Raw genomic sequence first — 6,339 nt, forward strand, 5'->3', positions numbered from 1 at the left:
CCCTATGATGTGTAGACGGCTGTGAAGGTCTTGTGTTCAGTCTTGTTTTATCCACCAGTATTATATGTTTTATACTTGTGTAATGAGAATGGTGGAGATGGCAGGATTAGAGCTGATCATAGATGGGACTTCTCCATCTGTCTGTGACTTTTACATTATTTGTTTCAGGGTGAAGATCTGACCCATATTAATACTACAGAGACATATGTGAGGGGTGATGAGCGGTGTAAAGAGGAGATTCCTACATATGACTACCCAGGTGAGTAGTGACCACTAAATGCAGAGAAGTCACAGATTCTTCTCAGTCACCGGCTGTGGCTGCTTTATCGGTGGTGTAGTCCGGCCGTATCACAATCGTGTAATCACCATTTTACCTCTTGACCACAACATTCTCTTTCACCCACAACTGTTCAAATGACTTTGGGCATAGAAAGCCCTTTTCTATAGAATTTACAACCTGCAGGATCCACCTACCCCCTGTTGGCTTCCTAAAATCCTGATATCTTATTGGATGAATCTACCTTCTCTCCCTTCTGTGCTGCTGAATGTGCTCATATGGTTCCTACAAGACCAGGTCCAGTCTTTCTGGCCAAACTTTACTTTTATGATCTACAACATTAAATGTGCAGTGAGGGCCAAGTGTGAATTTCTGTATAATAACAGCAGAGTTTCCTTTTATACTTTTCAATTTCTTTTCAAACCAACTAACTTCAAACAGGATTGTGATAAACTATACAGAAAACATTACACCTGTGCCATGATATATCGCTAAGCTGTATGTGGCTGATGGCTGTAATATACATTTATTCACGCCTGCAGGAGATGTGTTGGCTCCAGCCCTGGTTTCATGGATTCACTCCACGTCATAAATTCCATTATGTTTTCATTCTTAAGGAATTCAGATTACTGCAAATCTCTCCTGAAATGGGGGCACTAATACTTTCTCTACTCTTCTGGTCAGGACTCATAGTAGCTCCAGTGGTCCACCATAAATGAATAAAGTCCGGTTTAGTATTGGTGTTCTCCCCCCCATACATAAAATTTTGTTGGAGATGTAACTTTTTTTTATTCCATATCTTTTTTTTAAAGGTTAATTCTGTGTGATAGTTTGATTGTGGTGGGATCGGCCGGCCTCACTTATGTGAGTCTGTAACTCCCTGGTAGCCTTTTAAAAAAAAAAAAAAAAAAAAAAAAAAAAAAAGGTCTCCATTGCCTCTTCCAACTGCCCTTACGATACTTTAGATAGCTAAGAGCCACCGAGCCCCATACTCTAATTACCCCAGAGAGGTTTCTCCACTAGTTACTATTTACTGATGAAGACTGTTGAGTTTGATCATTTCAATAGATGTGTCATTGTCTATACTCACAATTTTTGACTGCACTAGTTAGTGTCCAAAATAGGGATTGCCTTACCCATCATCCTTTTACCCCTCTACATGGATCTGGACTTGCACCCCTAGGCTTGGATCATGGTGTTACCTGCTGTTCAGAGCCAAGGGCTGGACAGAACCTGCATCACCGAGAGCTTCTGGTTCTGATGTCTCCTCCATCACCAGCGCCGCCTGCAGGATGAATAAGGTGACAGAGGCAGATGTCGCAGGAGCAGATCCCAGAAAAAATGGGACATACCTTTTGCAGATGCCCTAAAATAACAAAATTGCTGAAAACCTGAGCAGTAGAAATCCCCATAAAGTGACTCTATTTTGGATATTATAACCCTCAGTGAAATAATCTATAGCAGTAGTGACTATTTTGACGCCACAGGCACTTTCTGGAAATTAGCACACAGTGGATGTTGGAGAGTGAAAATTACAAATATACCATTTTATTACCCAACACATAGTGCCCAGATTTTGCTTCAGGATACACATAACGTAAATTAAGTGGGTTCTTCTCACTATAGTAATGCCAAATACATGGAGGCTAAATGTGGTTTGGGTGCACTGCAAGGCTCAGAAGTGAGGGGGAGATTTCAATTTGGGAGAGTGGATATTGCTGGATTAGGTTATGGAAGCCATGTTACTTTTCAAGAGCCTTTGAGCCAATAATGGTGTAGAAACCTTTGTTTTCCATTGACAGATGATGGACCTGAGTGGGGACTTGTTTTTTGTGGGATGAGTAGAAGTTTTCATTGATATTATTTTCGCCGACATAACATTGTTTGGTGGCTTTTTATTCCATATTTGGGAAGCAGAATAAACAAACAGTTGAACACCTCGCTCCACTGGTTCATCCTACGAGGTTTTCTATTAGACTGTGATCTGTCATTGTCTTGATGAATAATTCAGTATTTTACATAACTTACCATTTTTACAGACAGTTTAAGTAGAAATGTTCAAAAATATAAAATTCAAGGATATTTTATTCTAAAATAATAATTAGTTTTATTCTTGGCAGATGACTGTACCAGGAGATCAGAGGGACAGCTGATATCTTCAGTTTTTAAATCAGATGATCTTGAGATCCCACAGGATACAATTGAAGTGAATGCCATTACTCCAGATATCCCATCATCCCTTCACAGCAAAGATCTGTCATCTGATCCTGTGAAACAGGTCCTGTCTTCTGACTCATTATCGACTACTACGGAAAATCAAAGTCACAAAATAAGCATTAAAAAACAAACTGCTCCTAAAGGAAAGAAGCCATTTTCACATACAGAATATGGAAATAGTTTTCCCCTCAAAAAGTCTATTCTTAAACATCAAAAAATTAACACGACAGAGAATAGGTTTGTATTTTCCAAGTGTGGGAGATGTTTTAACCAGAAATCAGATTTGGTTAAGCACCAGAGAACTCACACAGGGGAGAAGCCTTTTTCCTGTTCAGAATGTGGGAAATATTTTAACCATAAATCAAGTCTTGTTACACACCAGAGAACCCACACAGGGGAGAAGCCTTTTTTCTGTTCAGAATGTGGGAAATGTTTTAACCAGAAAACACAGCTTGCTTACCACCAGAGAACCCACACAGGGGTGAAGCCTTTTTCCTGTTCAGAATGTGGGAAATATTTTAACCATAAATCAAGTCTTGTTACACACCAGAGAACTCACACAGGGGAGAAGCCTTTTTTCTGTTCAGAATGTGGGAAATGTTTTAACCAGAAAACACAGCTTGATTACCACCAGAGAACCCACACAGGGGTGAAGCCTTTTTCCTGTTCAGATTGTGGAAAATGTTTTAACCTGATAGCACATCTTAATAGACACCAAATAACTCACACAGGGGAGAAACCATTTTCCTGTTTAGAATGTGGAAAAAGTTTTGTGAACAAATCATATCTTTTAAGTCACCAAATAATTCACACAGGGGAGAAGCCATTTTCATGTTCAGAATGTGGTAAATGTTTTAACCATAAATCAAATCTTGTTAGGCACCAGATAAGTCACACAGGGGAGAAGGCATTTTCCTGTTCAGAATGTGGAAAATGTTTTAAACTGAAAGCGCATCTTAATAGACACCAGAGAATTCACACAGGGGAGAAGCCATTTTCATGTTCATAATGTGGAAAATGTTTTGTGAAGAAAACAAGCCTTCTTAGTCACCAGAGAACCCACACAGTGGAGAAGCCTTTTTCATGTAATTAATGTGGGAAATGTTTTACAAGGAATCAACTTTTAATAAACATCATAGAAGTCACATTGGGGAGAAGCCTTTTTCATGTTCAGAATGTTGGAAATGTTTTAACTGAAAATTGTATCTTCTTAAAGGAGTTGTTCACTACTACTGCCAACTCCAGAACCCGGCAGTAAGAACTAACACTGGCATTACCTAAGTGTCAGAGGTGAGCTTATATAGCAGAGGGGAGTGACCAACACTGAACAGCTGAGACAATCCAGGTAGGAAAGCTCCAGCAGCTTCAACTAAACAGATTAACCCTTGCACTGCTAGCAAGGAAAAAACCTGCACTTTTGAATATGGTGGTGAAGTACTTTTAACCAGTGCAGAAGTACATGAAACCAGACACCGCAGTCTTCTGGCCCCTCTCTGTCATGGTAACCCAGGGACTCTAACTCTGAAATTGCAATCACTATTAAGCCTTAGCCCTAAAGCACACCACATATTTAATTTCTGCTGGTATTTTTTGGGGAAAAAGGTAACAATTTTAATGGAAGTGGTCATCAGAACGTGATACCTGACCAACCTAGGCGGGGGGATGTGTTAGGGGTCCTATTAATTACTCTCTGACCCATTCCTTTACTCGGGTTGGGGTGCCATTGGCCTTATTTAATGCATCCAACAAAATTGAAGAAAAGCGGCACTCACCAGGTATGCAATTCAAGAGTCCTTTATTTCCAGTACATTTGAGCAGGATCTAACTGAGTGGAGGACAGGGAGTGTGCAGGGGAATGAGGGAGAATCACAGCCGTTTTGCGCAGCTGCGCTTCAACAGTTCAGTTGTCATTATCAGTGTATGCAACACATTGTGCAATTTAAAAACATGTTAAAAGGTAATTACAAAAAACACGTACATGTATTTTTATTTATTTATTTTACTCACTTATATACCACTATTAATTCCATTGGGGCTGTCAATCTAAATTCCCTGCCAGTCCCTGGAGTGTGGGAGGAAACCCACCCAAACACAGGGAGAACATACAAACTCCTTGCAGATGTTCTCCTTGGTGGGATTTGAACCCAGGACCCCAGCGCTGCAAGGCTGCAGTGCTAACCACTGAGTCACCGTGTTGCCTATCCAATCTGTCATTTAGTCCCAAAGGACCCTGGGCTGCAGAATTAAGAATCCACCTTGCTTTTTGTTTTAATAATAACACATGAAGATTTCCAAATTGTGGAGGGACCTTGACCTTTTCTATTCCTGCAAAACACTTCGGATCAGCATTATGATAATCATGCGTGTGTCGTCTAAGTGGAGAAGCTCCCTTTCCAGTGATTATAGAGCGATAATGTTCTCTAGATCAGATAAACAGAGCTCATATAGTTTTACCTTTGTTATAGAATTTACATGGGGAGATGACGTATACCACACATGCTATGCTATGTATGATGCTATGATATGATGTGCTTAGTTCTACATGACACAAAGTCCTTCACATGTCAGGTCAATGGTCCTAAGCGGAAGCTTTTATCTGTGATCTGCAGGTGGCAGAACGAGCGGCTGCCGCATCTGAAGTGTCTCTAGCCTGTTAACTGTATTGGGTTCAGTTCTGTTTCTGACTATTAAATCTCCCAATTTACTACTTCTACATGAAGATAGGGGTTTATTATTGGCTTTCTCGTTTAGCTCTTTGTCACTTTCTATCAGGTGTCCGTTTTGTCTTATAGCTGTATGGATCACCTTATCCATTGCTTTGTGTTTGACAGTTAAAGTTAACCTCTCTACGGTACTCTGCTTTTTCTTATCTTTCTGTTTTAATAAATCTTTTTGAGTTTTTTTACAGACTCTGTCTGTTCATTTAGTAGGGGTAATGGATAACCTCGACTAAGAAAAATTATCTTTTGAGTTCATTTGCTTGTCTGGAAAATGTGTCATCATTGTTATTGATCTTTCTTAATCTCAGGAATTGACTGTAAGGAGCCATCTCTTTGTGTGCTGTGGATGTGCACTGTTACAATGTAACAGCAAATTTGTTGCAGTGGTTTTTTTTATACATTTCTGTAACTATTTTTCCGTCCTGTATGTTTATTTTGACATTGAAATATTCTAATGAGTTCCCCCACAATTTGCAGTAAATTTCATATTTTGAACATTAATTCAGATTAGGAACAAAAGAAAAAAAAACCTGCGCACTAGTGCCCGCCCATCCAATAAACACATCATCTACATACTGGAGATATGCATGGATGGGTTTGAGGTAGTGGTGACATATTTATCTTCAAAAAAAGCCAAGAATAAGTTGGTAAAAGCACATGCCACAGGGGTACCCATTGTAGTTCCAACCTGCTGAAGGAACCACTTGTCCAGAAATTTCAAAGTGTTATGGGATAAAACAAAACCCAAAGCTTCACTTACAAAGTCATTATAGTCCTAATTTTCACCTGCATTGTTTAACCCCTTTACCCCCCCCAGGGTGGTTTGCACGTTAATGACCAGGCCGATTTTTACAATTCTGACCACTGTCACTTTATGAGGTAATTACTCTGGAACGCTTCAACGGATCCCCCTGATTCTGAGATTGTTTTTTCGTGACATATTGTACTTCATGATTGTGGTAAAATTTCTTCGATATGACTTGCTTTATTTGTGAAAAAATAGGAAATTTGGCAAAAATTTTTGCAATTTTCAAAATTTGAATTATCATGGCCTTAAATCAGAGAGAGATACAGTACAAACCAAAAGTTTGGACACACCTCATTTAAAGATTTTTCTGTATTTTC

At 39.4% G+C, this 6,339-nt stretch overlaps 1 pseudogene; it reads left to right on the forward strand.

Moving 5' to 3' along the window:
* Window positions 1-5,395, forward strand: part of LOC141178691 (uncharacterized) — a 114,451-nt pseudogene extending 109,056 nt beyond the window's left edge.
* The last annotated feature ends 944 nt before the right edge of the window (window positions 5,396-6,339 follow it).

This window comes from Phyllobates terribilis, unplaced genomic scaffold, assembly GCF_046119375.1.
Source record: "Phyllobates terribilis strain yellow unplaced genomic scaffold, ASM4611937v1 Scaffold_29__1_contigs__length_15306474, whole genome shotgun sequence".
NCBI classification, from domain to species: Eukaryota; Metazoa; Chordata; class Amphibia; order Anura; family Dendrobatidae; genus Phyllobates; species Phyllobates terribilis.